Genomic DNA, 18,085 nt, shown 5'->3' on the forward strand with positions numbered 1-18,085 from the left:
AGTTTCTTTTCTGGTCCAATCTATTTGGAGTTCTGTAGGCTTCTTGTATGCCTATGGGTATCTCTTTGTTTAGGTTAGGGAAGTTTTCTTCTATGATTTTGTTGAAGATATTTACTGGTCCTTTGAGCTGGGAGTCTTCACTCTCTTCTATACCTATTATCCTTAGGTTTGATCTTCTCTTTGAGTCCTGGATTTCCTGTATGTTTTGGACCAGTAGCTTTTTCCCACTTTACATTATCTTTGACAGTTGAGTCGATGATTTCTATGGAATCTTCTGCTCCTGAGATTCTCTCTTCCATCTCTTGTATTCTGTTGGTGATGCTTGTATCTATGGCTCCTTGTCTCTTCCTTTGGTTTTCTATATCCAGGGTTGTTTCCCTATGTTCTTTCTTTTTTTTTTTTTTTTTTTTTTTTTTTTTTTTTTTTTTTTTTTTTTCTCTTTTTTTTCAGAGCTGGGGATCGAACCCAGGGCCTTGCGCTTCCTAGGCAAGCGCTCTACCACTGAGCTAAATCCCCAACCCCCCCTATGTTCTTTCTTGATTGCTTCTATTTCCATTTTTAATTCCTTCAACTGTTTGATTGTGTTTTCCTGGAATTCTTTCAGGGATTTTTGTGATTCCTCTCTGTAGGCTTCTACTTGTTTATTTATGTTTTCCTGCATTTCTCTAAGGGAGTTCTTCATGTCTTTCTTGAAGTCCTTCAGCATCATGATCAAATATGATTTTAAAAGTAGATCTTGCTTTTCTGGTGTGTTTGGATATTCAGTATTTGCTTTGATGGGAGAATTGGGCTCTGATGATGCCATGTAGTCTTGGTTTTTGTTGCTTGGGTTCCTGGGCTTGCCTCTTGCCATCAGGTTGTCTCTTGTGTTACTTTGTTCTGCTATTTCTGACAGTGGCTAGACTGTCCTATAGGCCTGTGTGTCAGGAGTGCTGTAGACTTGTTTTCCTGTTTTCTTTCAGCCAGTTATGTGAACAGAGTGTTCTTTCCTATCTACTGGTCTTCAGCTGTTCCTGTGGGCGTGTGTCCTGAGTCCACCAGGCAGGTCACTTGGAGCAGAAAAGTTGGTCTTACCTGTGGTCCTGCAGCTCATGTTGCTCGTGGGGGGCTGCTTTTGAGCTCTCGGTGAGGGTGGCAACCAGGAGGGCCTGTGCCGCCTTTTCCGGGAGCCCCCGTGCACCCGGGTCCCAGACGGCATTAGGTGTTTTCCTCTGGAAATATGGGCCGAGTGTAGTCTCTTCTGGCTTCCCAGGTGTGTCTGCCCCTCTGAAGGTTTAGCTCTCCCTCCCATGGGATTTGGGTGCAGAAAACTGTTGACTGCGTACCTTCAGGTCCAGGTGGTGTCTGGACTGCCCTGTAATTCCTTAAGGGAGTTATTTATGACCTTCTTAAAGTCCTCCATCATCATGATAAAATGTGATTTTGAATCTAGATCTTGCTTTTTGGATGTGTTTGGATATTCAGTGTTTGCTTTGGTAGGAGAATTGGGCTCTGATGTTGCCATGTAGTCTTGGTTTCTGTTGCTTGGGTCCCTGTGCTTGCCTCTCGCCATCAGGTTGTCTCTCATGTTACCTTGTTTTGCTATTTCTGACAGTGGCTTGACCCTCCTATAGGCCTGTGAGTCAGGAGTGCTATAGACCTGTTTTCCTGTTTTCTTTAAGCCAGTTATAGGAACAGAGTGTTCTGTTCTCAGGCCTGTAGTCATTCCTGTCCACTGGTTTTCAGCTGTCCCTCTTGGCAGCAACCAGAAGGGTCTGCCCCTCCTTCTCCTGGGTCCCTGTGTGCAGGTGGCCCAGATGGCACTAGGCATTTTCCTCTAGAGTCAGAAATGTGGGCAGAGAGTAATCTCCTCTGGTTTCCCAGGCATGTCTGCCCCTCTGAAGGTCTAGCTCTCCCTCCCAGGGGATTTGGGTGCAGGGAGCTGTTTGACCAGGTCCTTTCATATCCAGGCACAGTGAGATTCATCTTTCTTATTAGATCTTTAAGACTTCCATACAACTTGTTTAATCATATTTACTCCCTCTACTTTACATCCCTTCCCAGCAGACACAACATTTTATAGGTAAGATCACATCATCTGTGAGCAGATACAATTTCATCTCTTCCTTTCTGTTGGGGATGTCATCTGCCTCTCTTTCTGTCCTCATTACTCTGGGCAGCATTCCTAGTATTGTGTCAAATCAGAGATGATGGTGAAACTTGTCATTTTCTATCTTGTTTCTGACTTTAGAGTAAACACTTTCAGCTTCTCACCATTCAATATGGTGTAAGCTATGAGCTGGTCATGTGAGATCTTTATTATATTCTTAAGGTCCTACTTTGTTGAGTGTTGAAAATTGAAAAGTTGTTGAACTTTGTAAAATGCTTCTGGATTAATTGACAGGATGCTTTTTCTTCTTCATGATGGTTTTGTTCTTTGTCTTGTCAATATGGTATGTTACATAGAGTTTTTCATTTTAAGACATTTCATTGTCTTAAAGATGAATGCCACTTGGTCATGATTTAAAATATTGATGCAAACACAGCTTTCACTTTAAAGGGAGTAAGAAACTTTATTCTGAACCCAATATAAATTACTGTGCTCAAAAAACATGGAATTAGATTACCCGGAATAACAAGGTCTACTGTAAAAGTGGTTACAGGAACTTTTTATAGTCATAGAGCAATAGGAAGCTGTAAATCAAGGCATTCTCAAAAACATTGATTGGAATATCAGGCAGTTGAGTTCCAGAAGGTTGGTGGAAACTCTGAAAGGTTTTAAATGTCATTTGATGCCTTTTTTTAGTTTAGGAGTTGATGGAAGCCAGTACTCTGTTAACACCTTCCCAATGCTTCATCTGATAGATGAAAGGATATTACTTAGCTACAGGGGTAGGAAATGCATGGGCATTGAGGGGATTAATAATAGCCAGAGATAGTTTTGCATATATATTTGCAACATTTTACCTTGCTACAATCACACATTTCTAATCAATTAGTCTTATAGAATTTATTAAAGTCATTTGTGTGACTTTTTTTCTGGGAACTTCAGTTCACCACAATCCTGTTAACACACTATTAAATTTGCTGTACTGTATTGTGTTGAGGATTTTCTCATAAATATTCATCACAGATGTGGTTCTGCAGTTTTCAAGTAGCATTTTTGTCTGGCTTTTGTATCAAGATAATACTGGCCTGACAAAATGATCCTGGAAATTTTTGGAACTATTATAACCAGCATTTTTAAATAAAGAAAAAGAATATAATAAATTATGTAAAAGTACATTGCACACATAATAATTTTGTGAAGCTTTTCTTTCCATTGTAAAAACATGGATATATGCAGGTGTTTGTGTGTATGTGTTGGGTAATATGTGTAAAGTGTTTTGATATGAAAAATTACAGTTTTAAAAGGAGAGTTTGGGGCTAGAAATGAAGCTCAGTTGGGAGAGCATTTGCCAGGTTTGATCCCAAGCACTCTATAAAGTAAGTGCAGAGTTATATACTGTGTAATTCTAGCATTTGGGAGGTAGAGTTAAGAGAATCAGAAGTTTAAGGTCATCCTTGGCTACATAAGAAGTTCAAGGCCAGGCTGATCTACAGGATACCATCTCAATAAATGAATGTATAAAAAGGTTAAAGTTTTGCTGGTATATGGTCATCATGACTGAACTATATCATGACTGAACTATTTGTATTATAAAACCTTGTTCTAGAAATAGGTACCTGATGCCATTCTACACATTTGCAACATGAAGAGATGTCTAATAATTGAATAAGTTATCTATGTATGTTTTAAAATACTATAAATCTTGTCTGGAGAGATAGTTCAGGGGTCCGGAGCAGGATTTGCTCTTGTAAAAGAACTGGGTTCAGTTCCTAACACCTACATGGAGATCCAGTACCCTCTTCTGGCCTCTGTGGGCACCAGACATGCATGTGGTATATAGACATGCATGCCAGCAAAATACCTGTATGCATAAAATAAATACATCTAAAATAAGATTATAAAGCCAGTCAACCTGCTTGGAGACCATAGATCTCCTGTACAAAGATTCTATTTAAACGGAAGCTAAGTCAAAACCATTTACCTGAGGAGCTGTTGTATTCAGGATGACAATGAAACAATTACAAAGTGCCTAAAGCAACCCTTCATTTGAAATGTATTTTGAATCTTTTCAGCAGTCCAACCAGATTTGTCGTTTAGCCACTGTATGCCCAGTGTCTACAACAGTCCTTGTCATAGATGATCAATCATTATTTCTGAATGCCTTAAGTACGTTTTAATAAGACCATTCAATACAAAATTTAAATAACGGCAGAAGTGCTTTCAGAAAATAAATCATAAAGAATTGCCACATGAGCAGTATTAATAAAAATGTAGTTTGCCAGGTTTTCTTCATTTTAACATTTGCGTTTGTACTTTTCTCTTTTTTTTTCAGTCTGTTCATTAATTTAGAACAATTGACTTAATATTATTAATATTCATCTTAATAATAAGATGAATAAATAGGCAGAGTTTCTAAGCTGAAGGTACATGCATGATTACTTTTTATGATCTCTGATTCTATAAAGAAATTAAGTCCTAGAGGGATGCCCAAGTTTCATGGACATAGGGAGCTTACATAGCTTCGTATAACCCAGTTCTACTATTCCAAAAGTAGTTGAAATGGCACAAGGACTATAAAGTCATCATCGACTACCTTGAATTGAAGAGCATTTTCTAGGGCTGGCAATGATGCTTAGTGAGTAAAGTCACTTGCTTCTGATCTGTGACTTGACTTTGAAGAGATAGAAGAGCTTGTGACTCTAATCAGAGATGTATTGTAATGCACCAATTTACTATAGAATGCTTCCTGGGGAAGCACAGGTATGCCTCAATTTAAAACAAGAAGCAAGAAAAATGGCGGATATTTAAGAAATGAGCACCTGCTGGCTTCTTCTTGGGGATTTAGAAAAGCTCCTCAAAAAAATTGTGACATCAGACTGCAAAAATAGAAAAATATATGCATGGGTGCTGAGAGAATTGCTTCAGCCTTTTTCCTGAAAATTAACGTTACTAAGATTCCTGTAATGTTTAGCCTTAAGGGACTGAAAAGCTGTAGTTTCTGTATTTTGATGGAAAGCCACACATGGTGGTGAGATCTTAATAAATAGTAACACTGATGTTCTGCTCCACAAATTCTCTCAGCAAATTAATATTGTTTCTTCTGACATTCATACATGTTCCATAGAATACATGAAGAGGCACACACACACACACACACACACTAAATAAATAAATGAATAAATAAATAAATAAATAAATAAATAGGATAAATAATTGTAATGAAAACTCACCAAACTTTGCAAACCCTTAATGCCTTAATGCTGTGGTCCTCAACCTTCCTAATGCTACAACCATTTAATTTAGTTCTTTATGTTGTGATGACCCCAAGCATAAGATAAAATAAATTCCTTTCATTGCTAGTTCACAACCACAATTTTGAATCATAATGAGTTAGGAATCAAGAAAAAAGTGTTGGAGAGATGGCTCAGTGGTTAAGAACACTGACTGCTCTTCCAGAGGTCCTGAATTCAAATCCCAGCATCCACATGGTGACTCACAACCATCTGTAATGGGATCTGATGCCCTCTTCTGGTGTGTCTGAAGACAGCTACAGTGTACTTATACATAATAAATAAATAAATCTTTTTAAAAATGAGGTATGAGTCATAATGTAAATATCTTTGCTTTCTGATGGTCTTAGGCAACCCTGGGTGAGAGGGTCATTAGACCCCAAAGGGTCACAACCCACAGGTTGAGAACCATTGCTCTAATGTTTCAGCATCTGTAATGTGTGTCTTTAAGTGCATATTAACTGCTTCTCTAATGATCCCTATGCTCTTTTCAGGGATGTGGCCTTAAAACTTTTTCACTTCCATTTGCATAGCATATAAATAAAGGTGCCATTTCATCCATTTAGCAGTGAAAGAATTGACAACTCAATGAAAAAGACTCGTGAGAGAGCAGGAAGTCATTGAAGAGGAAAGGGCAGAAGTCATAGGATTCATCTGGAAATTCTGAACAAATAGCAAATGCAATGAATCACATATCACCAGAAAGTGCCATTAAAGTAAAGCGAAGATAATATTTTTTGAAGAATTGCATTCTTTTTTTAAAAAAGAAGTTAACCTTTATTTTCACCTTTCTCAAATTAAGCTGGCTGAATCGGTTGCTTTGGAGAGATTAGTCAAAGAGACATACCCTCATCTGATTCATCCAACTCTTCCTTAACATCAGCCTTGGCTGGGGCAGAGGAAGCAGGAGCAGCAGTAGTGGTGGCAGCCACAGATACAGATGGATTATCCAAGAAAGCCTTGACCTTTTCAGCAAGTGGAGATGTGTACTCAGTGTCTACAGTCAAAGCCAGGACCCACTTGTATCCATTGATAATGGAGTGCGGCACTGAGGCAACAGTCGGATACCCAATCTGCAGAGAGACACTGGCCACATTGTGGATCCTCTCTAGGAAGCAAGAATACGGGGTCTGCTCTGTGATGTGCAGCACTTCAGGGTTATAAATGCTGCCATTGGGGTTGGGGATTTAGCTCAGTGGTAGAGCGCTTGCCTAGGAAGCGCAAGGCCCTGGGTTCGGTCCCCAGCTCCGAAAAAAAGAACCAAAAAAAAAAATAAATAAATGCTGCCATTGTCAAACACCTGCTGGATGATCAGCCCAAAGGAGAAGGTGGAGATTGATATTTAGCATGTACAGCAATGTGGCTTCACTGGCTCCTACTTGGTTTCCAATTTTTATCAGTTGCACATCACTCAAAATTTCAATGGTTCCTCTGGCGATTTTAGTAGTGATGCCTAAAGCTTAGAAGAAAGAGGTCTTCTCAGGCCCCAGGACAGTGTTTTGAGTTGGCGCAGTGACCTCACATGGGGCAAAGGGCACCAGCTTGAGCAGTAGCTGGCACCTTATTGGCCAGCAGCATGTCTCTAATCTCATGAGGTCCTCCTTGGTGAACACGACGCCCACATTCTCCAGGATGTGAGGCAGCAGGTCCTCCAGAACTGGGTTTTTCTCCAGGTGCCCCCTGAAGGCCTTACACATCATGGCGTTCTTGCCCATCAGCACCACAGCCTTCCCTCGGAGGGGCATGCAGATCTGCTGCATCTGCTTGGAGCCTACATAGTCCATTCCCACAGTGAAGCATTTTGGGTCATCATCCAAAAATGGAATGATCTTAGGAAGTAGTTGGACTTCCAGCTTGCCCTATCTTCCCTGGGCATCACGGCGGTGCATCAGGGATTGGCACACAGGGTTTAAAGTTGACATCACTCTGATGAGGACATCTGGCAAGAGAAGAATTGCATTCTGCTGAGGTAGTTTTTTTGAAATGTCTGGTATTCTCAAGAAACTCCTAGGGATATAGTAGACCAACACTTATGTTTCTATATAATTCATGATCAGGTGCAAAATGCTCTGAGCTGACTAAAGAAAGGCTAAACTACTACAAGTTCAATGACTTTCCTTTCTGTTTCTGTAAGCATCACAAGATTTTAAAAAGAGAATTCTGGGAAGATGGCTCAGTGTGTAAAGTACTTGCTGAACAAGTGTGAGGACCTGAGTTTGGATCTCCAGTAACCATATCAAAAACTAGACCTGGTAGCCATTCTAGTCATGAGGATGTGGAGACAGAAGGAATCCCAGAGACTTTCTGGCCAACCTATCTAGATAAATCAGTGAGTTCTGTTTTTAATAAGAAAAAACTGTCTTAACAGACAGTGGTGAGACATACCTTCAATCCCAGCGTTGGGGAGGTAAAGACAGGTGGTTTTCTGCAAGTTTGAGGCCAGACTGGTGTACAAAGTGAGTTCCAGAACACCCAGGGTTAAACAGAAAAACCCTCTCTTGAAAAACAAAAAAGGAAAAAGAAAAAAATGCGTCAAAAAATAAGCAGTGGGTAAGAAGACAGCTAAAGTTGACCTTGGCCCTCATATGTGTAAGTATACAGGTCTATGGGCATGTTCCTATATGTTAGAAATTTTACTTCTTCTGCTTTTTAAAATATATCATAGATGGTAGACCTTTTCTCAAACAGATTAGACAGATAGGGGCAGACAGGTAGACAGACAAACAGACTAAGCAGCCCATTCTAGCTAACTTGGCAATCAAACTTAGTTTAATGAGGAGTATGAGGTAATTCTCAGAAACCGCTGGACGACACGAAGGAAGGAACTGCAAACTAAATTATTAGGAACAAGCTTCTAAGCCTTCGACTCTAGCTTGTTGGAGAAACTGCTTTTGATTCAGGCTGCCAGAATGAGGCTGCTGCTTCCCTAATTTTGATTTAGCTGTCTTCATAATTGGAAACAACTTTGCTGGTCTATTTGTGAGTCTCTTCCTCTTTCCAAATCACACACCAGCAAAGCCTTAGGTTCAAGGAAGAAAAATAAAGAACTTAGCAGAAATTATGTTGGCTGGGTATTTTAAAAAAAAAACAATACTCTACAGTTCTGTCATATCTACTTTTTGCCTTCCTGTCTAAGAAGGAGTGTTTCTACCCCTTTTTAAAGTGAATATTTTATACTCTGTGGTGGATAATTTGCTTAAATTTAATTTTTAAAATAAATACATAAAATATAAATTGTAGACATTTAATGAGTGCACCATGTGATATTTCAGTGTGTGTATATGTCTGCCTGCCTGTCTATCTGTCGGTGTATTGTGTAATTTTAGAATCAGGTCTTCTCAAACCTCTCAGTGTATGATTCCATCAACTGTTAAATTTTTGCTTTGTTTTATTGAAACAGAGTCTTATATAGTTCATGCTGGCCTTTGTAACCCTTAAAACAACCTTGAACTTCTGATCCTCCTTTTTCCACCTCTCAAGTGCTAGGATTACAGGTATGTGCCACCACGAAACCCTTATGCAGTACTAGGTATCCATGCCAGGGCTTCTTGAACGAGAAAGGATCACTCTATCAACTGAGCTGTATCCCCAGCTGCGCCCATCAGCTCTTCCTTGCTCTATCTGGTCTCAATCTCTACTACCCACTTTCCAGAGGAATTGGTTACTTTACTTGTTGCTGTAATATAACACTTGACAAAAGCAACTTAGGAAGGAAGGTTTTCTTTTGGCTCATAGCTCATGAGTAGGTCCATCATGGTGGATTAGTCATGAGGCTTAAGGCAGATGGTCATGTATGTCTTCAGTCAGAAAGCAGAGGAAAAACTCTGCTGCTCATCTAATTTCTGTGGCAGCCCATGAAATGATACTAAAATGATCCCTTCAAGAAAGATCTAGACCACCACATTAATTAAGCCAGCTAAGGGTCTGAGTCCTAAGAAAAAGAGGATGAGTCCTATTTTGCCTGCTTTTGGGACCCTTGTCCTCTCACTGGGTTGCCTTGTCCAGCCTTAATATTAGAGAGGTGCCAAATCTTATTGCACCTTGATATGTCATTTTTAATTAATATCCCTGGGAGGCCCGTCCTTTTCTGAAGGAGGAGGAAGTGGAGGAGATGGCAGAAGTAGGGGGCAGTGGTAATGAGGGGAAACTGGCTGGGATATAATATATAAGAGAATAAATTAATTTTTTAAAAGAGTATGAGTCCTTTAATTTTGGCTGGTGACCAAGAGCAAGTGAATGCCTCAGAGTCTTTTGTTAACAAAGCCCAAGGATACAGCATTTTTTAGAAAGCAAAATCCCACAATTACACCAATGTTAGATAAGTCAGAATAACCTTGCCACCTGTGTTTAGGCAGAACAAAGTAGTTATTTCAGAAACAGCATGGCAATTTTGATTCATACCATTTTCAGTTATTTTAGTTTATATTTAGTTTGTATAAATATTCATTATTTGGGTTAATTCATTTGAACCATCATCAGGATCATTGAAATCCCAAATATGTTGCTAAGGCAAACAAACATGGCTGTTGTGGGATAGAGGGCTAAGAAGTGTCTAAGCAACCATGAACTGGAGTCAGGACAAGATGGTGTTACCTTAGTTACTTCATTCTCCCATTTCTTTTAATTACTTTCTCTTTTTTTGTTTGTTTTTTTAAAGATTTATTTATTTATTATTTATAAGTACACTGTAGCTGTCTTCAAACATACCAGAAGAGGGCACCAGATCTCATTATAGATGGTTGTGAGCCACCATGTGGTTGCTGGGATTTGAACTCAGGACCTTTGGAAGAGCAGTCAGTGTTCTTAACCACTGAGCCATCTCTCCAGCCTTCAATAACTTTCAAATTCTTGATTTTTATAAGGCAGCAGACACTGGATAACAATAAGTTAATTAAGCAGGGTCCTATCACTTTCGGAGTAGAAGAACAAGGGAGCCCATGGGTCGTGGACTAAGGTAGTAAGCCACAGATTCAAATCAAACTGGCTGTGCAAACAGAGATTGTTGGCCTTTTTATTTATTTATAAGAGTCAACTGATACTTGGATGCCCAGTTAGGCATAACTCATTAGTCAGATAATTTTAAAAAAACTTATTATTTTTATATACAGCACAGCTAGTAAACTTTTGTGTCAGAGTCCTAAATGAAGAGCCATTGGGGCTAGCCCTATAGAAAGCATTATGGCTAATGTTACCATGAGTCCAAAGAGAAAAGGGAACGTCATAATCCCTAATTGTAAATGTCCACTGTTGAATTCCTTAAGCTCTACCGTGCAGAGATCCACGGCTTTCAGATTTATAACTGGAGTAGGACAGGAGAGCTGGCCCCTGTTGTCTTCAGAAGATGTAATCCACTGCACCTATCTTCATGAACAAGTTTCATAGGGATTTTGCCTTTATTCTTCCCAGACACCTTGTGTTACCACTTAGAAATGAAATGGCTTAATCACATGTTAACAGTACATTTAACTTTTTGAGAAATTGCTAAACTAATTTTAAAATTTGACTTTCTTGGTGACTTTTCTTATTACTGTGATAAAAATACCTTCCCAGAAGCAATTAAAGGGAGAGAAATCATTCCAGATCACATTCCAGGGGCACAGTATACCGTGAGAAATAAAGGAAAGCAACGGTTGCTTAAATACATCAGTTTAGCAGAGAGAGAGACAGACAGACAGAGAGAGACAGACAGAGACAGAGACAGAAAGAACAATGAATCCATGCATGTTCAAGTTAGCTTTTCCTTTTTTTACAGTCAAAGATCCAAGTCCCAGGAAACAATGCCACACAAAGTGAATGGGTGGATCATTTCACCCCTATTAACTTTAACCAGGAAAACCACACACAGGTTGCCCAGAGACCTGTCCCCCAGGTGAGTCTAATCCTTATCAAGTTGACAACTGTGACTAACCTTAACAAATCCACCCCTTGTCAACTTGATATCCAAACATATCACTTAAATTAAAAACTTTCCACATTTTGTTCAATGTCTTCTGTTTATTCCATAGTGCATAATACAATCCAACTTCAAATGGTCCCTAAAAACCCTCACACAGACGGAAATGCAACACACATAAAACACAAATAAACCTTTTTTTTAAGAGTATGCTCTCTAAAGAAAGATCACTAAATTACCCCATAACGTTTTCTGCAAGAAACAGTTTTAATTTAAACCTAATCACACATAAATATGATTCTTCTGAGATCATTTGTGTTGAGTATGATGTAAGGTAGGGGTTTTTGTTTAAGCTTTGTTTGCATGTGGATAGCCCCTTGTTTCAGCAGCTTTGGCAAAAAGACAATTTTTTTTCTGGTGAATTGCATTCGCACCTTTGTAAAACTGAGTAGGAGGTGAAGAAAAGCTGTCTTCTAGGAACAGCATGACCATTTCACACATGGTCTCTGAGCAACTGTGATTATCTGCACCAAACTGGGGGGAGGGGGGCTGCCTGATGGCAGCATCCCTTCTCTTCTCGGTAACCCCACGCATGACCCCTCTCACCATGACCCCTCCCCTGCCAACATTCTTTAATGGAGGGTATAAGGTCTTACCCTGACCCACTTCTCTCTAAGGACCTAAAGTACTTAATGATTACTGATGAAAGACATTTTCTTCAGTTACGTAGCTACTAGTAAGTTGCTCGTGCTCCTCTAAGTAACCTCTCACTTGTGATCTTGTAAGCATTCATAACAAACCTCACGGGGTCACACGAAGAAATACAGTAATTTAAAAATGTGTTTAACTATTTCTTAAAATCGGTGATTCATCTGCACAAGTCTGTCATTGGTCTCTACTCCATTGCACTGATCTATGTGTCTATCTTGACACTAATGCCATCTTGATTACTGTGGTTTTAGGATAAGATGTAGAATCAGGTAATAATATCCCCCGAACTTGTACTTTTCAGAATTCTTAAGCCTAGTATACCTCCTTTGCAATTCCCCACACATATGACAGTCAGACTGTCCACTTCTTTTCAAAAGCAAAACAAACTACAAAAACCAAAGCAGACTGACATGTGTACTGAAACTGAAGTGCAGACCTATTTCAGAACAATTAATGTTTTAGCAATATACGCTCTTTTGGCACATGAACTAGGTACATTGCTCCATTAGTTTACTTATCTTTTTCATAGTTTATTTTTATTTTTTATTCTGATTTTTTACTATGCAGGTGTACCTCTTTATTAATTAAATGATTGACATAATTGTGTGTGTGTGTGTGTGTGTGTGTGTGTGTGTGTGTGTGTGTGTGTTTATGACGCAGGGAGGACACACATGCCTTGGCTCGCACACGTAGGTTAAGGAATGATTTGGTAGAGTTGGATTTCTTCTCCCTTTACATGGCTTCCGGGAATGAGCCCCATGTCGCCAGGCCTTCCTTCCAATTGTTTTGTCAGTTTTATCTCTATTTATCCTTAAGTACCTTTGAATCCTAGGTTTTGAATCCTAAGTGATATTCGAAATGACACTGAGTCTTAGAGTTAAATTCTTGTCTGTTTGTTGCGAATATCTAAAAGTATAACTGATATTTGTGCATTGATTGTATAATCCACAAACTTAATAAAGCCCTATATTAGTTCTAGTAGCTTCTTAATGGACTTGATCAGATATTCAAGTTGTTCTGAACGATCTTTCCATGTACCAATTTCAATTGTGGGCTATTATCTTATCTGGCTCCATTTTACCAGCCAGAGCATTTAGTATAATGTTAAAAGGAAGTGCTTCAGTCTGGACACGTCGCCTTTACTCCAGATCATAGAGGCTGATTTAGTCCATTTTGTACAATTGCAATAGAAAAATGCAGCCTTGATGACTTAGAATGAACAGAAACGTATGTCCCCGTGATTTTAAAGACTGGAAATTGGAAAGTCAAGGGACTGGCATTTGACAAGGGCCTACATTATCCCTTATTGAAAATGTAAAGGACATTAGAGAGCATAAGAAATTGAATTTGCCACCTCAAAGCTTTTACTGACATTATTCTATTCAACAGGGTGGAGTCACCATGATTTAGAAAATCAGGCCTTATCTCCCAACAATTTTGTGTTTGGGATTAATTTACCATCATATGATTTGGAAGGACACATTCAAACCATAGTAGAAGAGAAATAATCACCATTAAATATGATAGTATTTATCCATAGTTCATAGCTAGTCTTTAGCTACTGAAAAACAGTCTTCAGGCTGGTTGATGGTAGTGCACACCTTTAATCCCAACACTCAGGGAGCAGAGGAAGGAAGAACTGATTCTGAACTACAAAGCAAGTTCCAGGAGAGCCAGCACTACACAGAGAAACCCCTTCTGGGGTCCAGGGGAAGAAGAAAATAAAATAAAAGGTCTCCTTTGGTTCTTTTTATTAATTTGTTTGTTTGTTTATTATTTAGAGACACTATAGTTTGAACCTTGAGTCTCCCAAATGCTAGACTCCTACATCCAATGACATGCTATGTTCTCATACCTTCTCTTTGCACTTACACTGAGATATGCCTCAGCTTTCTTTTTATTCATTTTGATTTTAAAACAATGTCTTGCTAAGTTGACCAAACATACTTTGAATTTATAACCCCTCTGTGTCATTCTCCTGCCACAGTCTCATGAACTGATAGGCTGTAGATAGTTTTTACGAATAGATATTTGTCAAATAATTTTCATTGACTGAGATCACAAAGTTAAGGCAATGAATGTTGGACTGAGTTATAATGGCTGATTTTTAATGGTACATCAACACTTTCTGGAATAAGCCCAACTATATTGTGATATGGTTTTCTTATGTATTGTTGGATCTGATCTACTGAAGTTTCTGAAAATCCTTGCCTGTGTTAGCTTGGTATAGGGACAGAGCACCTGTCTGGTATGTGAAGCCTTAGGTTCTATCTCCATAAAGAATATTGGTTGGTATAGCCATTCCACTTTATTCATACAAACTAGCTTTCTGGTAGATTCCAGATATGGGAAATGGTATATATACTATAGAAAAATAGCACATATAGAAACACTTTATGTGCTATTTTTGTTTCCTATGGTAAACTTCCACTCATAGATACAGCAGAGTAAGCGACAAGCAATACCTTGCCATTAATCTTAGCAACCTTAGCATATAACTGTTTTAGAAACAGTCTCCCTAACCATCTCAAAATGGCCTTGAACTTCCTTAATAATCTAGACTGGACTCATAATTGTCTTAGCATTCCTAAGTACACTAGGATTAGGATTATAGGGATGTATCACCAAGCCCAGTCCTTTCTTTGGCAAGAATTTCTCTATTCCACATACAAGAAGCACTATGACTTTTCTTAGGCATACCTGACCCAACAGTGCCATTACTTTTATGGGGACATTTTTTTAAAGATTTTTTTATTTATTGTGTATGGAGTTCTGCCTGCATGTACACTTGCACACCAGAAAAGGGCATCAGGTCCCATTACAGATGGTTGTCAGCTACCATGTGGTTGCTGGGAATTGAACTCAGGACCTCTGGAAGAGCAGTCAGTGCTCTTAGCCACTGAGCCATCTCTCCAACCCCTTATGGGGACATTTTAACTAAAATAAAGGGTATTTGAACACAAACACTATGATAGACCATTAACCAAAATGAATAGTATGTGACTAAAGGCTAAGATGTGTATACAATACAGATACGCTGGACAAAGGGGTGTTTTATGTCCCAGACAAGACAAAGTAGGAAGGCAAAAGCTCCATTACATTATTTAAAACATTGTGCAGCTTAAAATTATGAATTATTTATTTCTGTTGTTGCACACTTCTAATCCCAACACTTATGATGTAGGACACTCAGGAGTCTGAGTTGAGACTAGTCTGGGTTACCCTGTCTCAAAACAGAAAGGGTGGGATGAGAAAGAGAGAAAGAGGAACTGATTTACATTGCAAATTTATAGACAATGGATAATTAAACCTATAAGGATCAAAGCTACCTGAAAGGAAGAAAGGTACTACATAGCTTTGTTGTGTATTTATATCTTTGGTTTTGTATAAAAGCAATGTCGGCTTCATAAAATTTGTTCAGAAAAGGTCTTGTTCATGCTTTTCCAAAGAGCTTATGTAAAACTAATACTACTTCTTCCCAAAATGTTTGGTATAATTCACTAGCAATTGTGTTTTTTATATAATTTTAAAAAACACATGAACTAAAACTTCTGTGATTTGAATTGATGTTTAGAAGCAGGTATAACTTTTCTAATATCTTCCCTTAAGGGTCAGTAGTTTTCATTGTGATCAATTAGGCAAAATAAAATCCCTCCTCATCCATGTACATACTCAATAGCTGTATTGAGATGTATTTTATATAGCACAAAATCCATCTATTTCAAATTTATAAGACAGTGCTTTCAGTATTTACAGAGCTGTGTAGTCATCACCATGAAGTGCTTCTGAAGCATTTTCCCCGGTCCCCATGAAACCTCTGTGACTATTAGCAATCATCTTCCATTAACCCTGCTATTTTCTGTTCCTAGCAAATGCTAATATGTTTTCTCAACTTGTGGACTTACATGGACAAAATGAAACATATGAACAGACACCATGACCAAGGCAAGCCTTATAAGGACAACAACATTGAATTGGGGCTGGCTTACATGTTGGAAGTTTCAGTCCATCATCATTAAGGTGGAGCATTGTAGCATCCAGGCAGGCATGCTGCAGGACCTGAGAATTCTACCTCTTTGTCTAAAGGCTGCTAGGAGAAGACTGACTTCCAGACAGCTAGGACAAGGGTCTTTTTTTTTTTTTAAAGTATAACTTCAGTTTTCTTTTTCCATGGTATTTTTCTTTCTGCCTTCATGAAATCACCTCTTTACATGGGCTTTGGTGGAGGTCGTGGTGCAGCGCCAGCAGGTCTGAATCGTGGTGGGGGTGTTCGGTCCTTCCGGGCCTCACGAGATCGATTCCTGACAACCTTGCTATGAATGGCACAGCTCACACAGTAGTGCAGCTTGACATAGAGCGTGGGAAGCACGTAAGCGTCGAAGACGCTTGCTTCAGATATGTCCCTGACTGCAGCGGCTTCTACAATGTTCCGAATGACAAACTTCTTAATGGCCTTATCCTTGGGCACGCACCGGGCGCAGTTCGTGCAGCGAATTGGTTGCACCTGGCCGCGGCCCTTTTTGGCACGACCGTTGTTTCTCCTTTTTTTGGTCATATTGGAGCCAAGACTCGAAAGAGTAGGACAAGGGTCTTAAAGCCTACGCACACAATGACACACTTTCTACAACAAGGCCACACCTACTCCAACAAGGCCACATCCCCAAATAGTGCAACTCCCTAGGCCAAGCATATTCAAACCACCAAATATACCTATTTTTTTAATGATGTATTTGATTTTATTTATATGAGTACACTTTCCCTGCATTTAGACACACCAGAAGAGGGCACTGGATCCCATCACAGATGATGAGCCACCATGTGGTTACTGGGAATTGAACTCAGGACCTCTGGAAGAGCAATCAGTGTTCTTAACGACTGAGCCATCTCTCCAGCCTATACCTATCTCTTATAGCACACTTCTTTTACTTTGCACAATATTTTCATGGTTAATCTCTGTTGTTATAGCATGTATAAGTAATTTGTTACCTTTTCATACTAAACAGTATTCCATTGTACTGATGGTCAGCATTCTATGTAAATCCTTGCTACTTTTAATATGCTTATGCTACAAAAAGCTAAACATTCTTTTAAACTTAAAAGTACAATATAGATTGTGATGATTCATATAACTGTGGATATATTGAAAGCCATTAAACTATAACCTTAATTGTTATTATATGACATATACATATGAAAAATATATCAGTGAATAGTCAACCCTGAAAACATACATAGAAGTGACATCATACAGACTGAGTAGTTTTTACAACTGAGGTTGTGTTGATGTATTTAGGTAAATAACATAGACAAAAGTAACAATGATTAATGAAAAAAAAGAGGCCATGAATTTAAGAGAGCAAGGAGAGGCATATGGGAGGGTTTGAAAGAAGGAAAGGAAAGGGGGAAATTATGTAATTACACTATGATCTCAAAAAATAAAATAAAAATTCAAAAACTACAAAAGAAAAAATTTGAACCTGGAAGATGGCTTAGTAGGTAGATAAACCAATGACTGATGACTTGAGTTCAGTCCCCATAATTCACACAGGAAGTTTGCACCTGTAATCCCAGCAGTACTATAGCATGAAGGGATGGAGAGAAGGGAAAATCCACATAAACTCTAGGCCAGCTAAGCTGGTGTGGTGTTTCTGCATCAGAGTGACAGAAACAAGAGACTCTGTCTCAAAAAAGTAGAAGGAAATAAATGACTCCCAAAAGTTGTCCTCTGCCCCCCATGTGTATTCCATGGTGTGTGGGCATCCACAATCACTCAAGAACATATAAACTAAATCAGTTAATTAAATTAAGAAAATAAGATGAATCCATGATATTACTAATCTCTGGGACCAGTACCATGTTAGTTACGGTGGGGGAAAGCCAACTCAGGGTTCTTCGGATGTAGAACTGTCAGCTCCTTCTCCAGCACCAGGTCTGCTCTGCATACTTGCCACCTTGTGCTTCACCATGATAATGGACTAAACCTCTGAACCTGTAACCTAGCCACAATTAAATGTTCTCCTATGTAAGAATTACCGTGGTCATAGTGTCTCTTCACAGCAATAAAACCCTAAGACATCAAGCTATAATCCATAGTTCCAGAGA

General features: G+C 38.9%; 2 pseudogenes; both read right to left on the reverse strand.

Moving 5' to 3' along the window:
• Positions 1-6,212: 6,212 nt before the first annotated feature.
• Rplp0-ps10 (ribosomal protein lateral stalk subunit P0, pseudogene 10) lies at positions 6,213-7,255 on the reverse strand (annotated as a pseudogene).
• On the reverse strand, positions 16,198-16,538 carry Rps26l5 (ribosomal protein S26 like 5; annotated as a pseudogene).

Source organism: Rattus norvegicus, chromosome X (assembly GCF_021556685.1).
Source record: "Rattus norvegicus strain SHRSP/BbbUtx chromosome X, alternate assembly SHRSP_T2T, whole genome shotgun sequence".
Classification (NCBI taxonomy): Eukaryota; Metazoa; Chordata; class Mammalia; order Rodentia; family Muridae; genus Rattus; species Rattus norvegicus.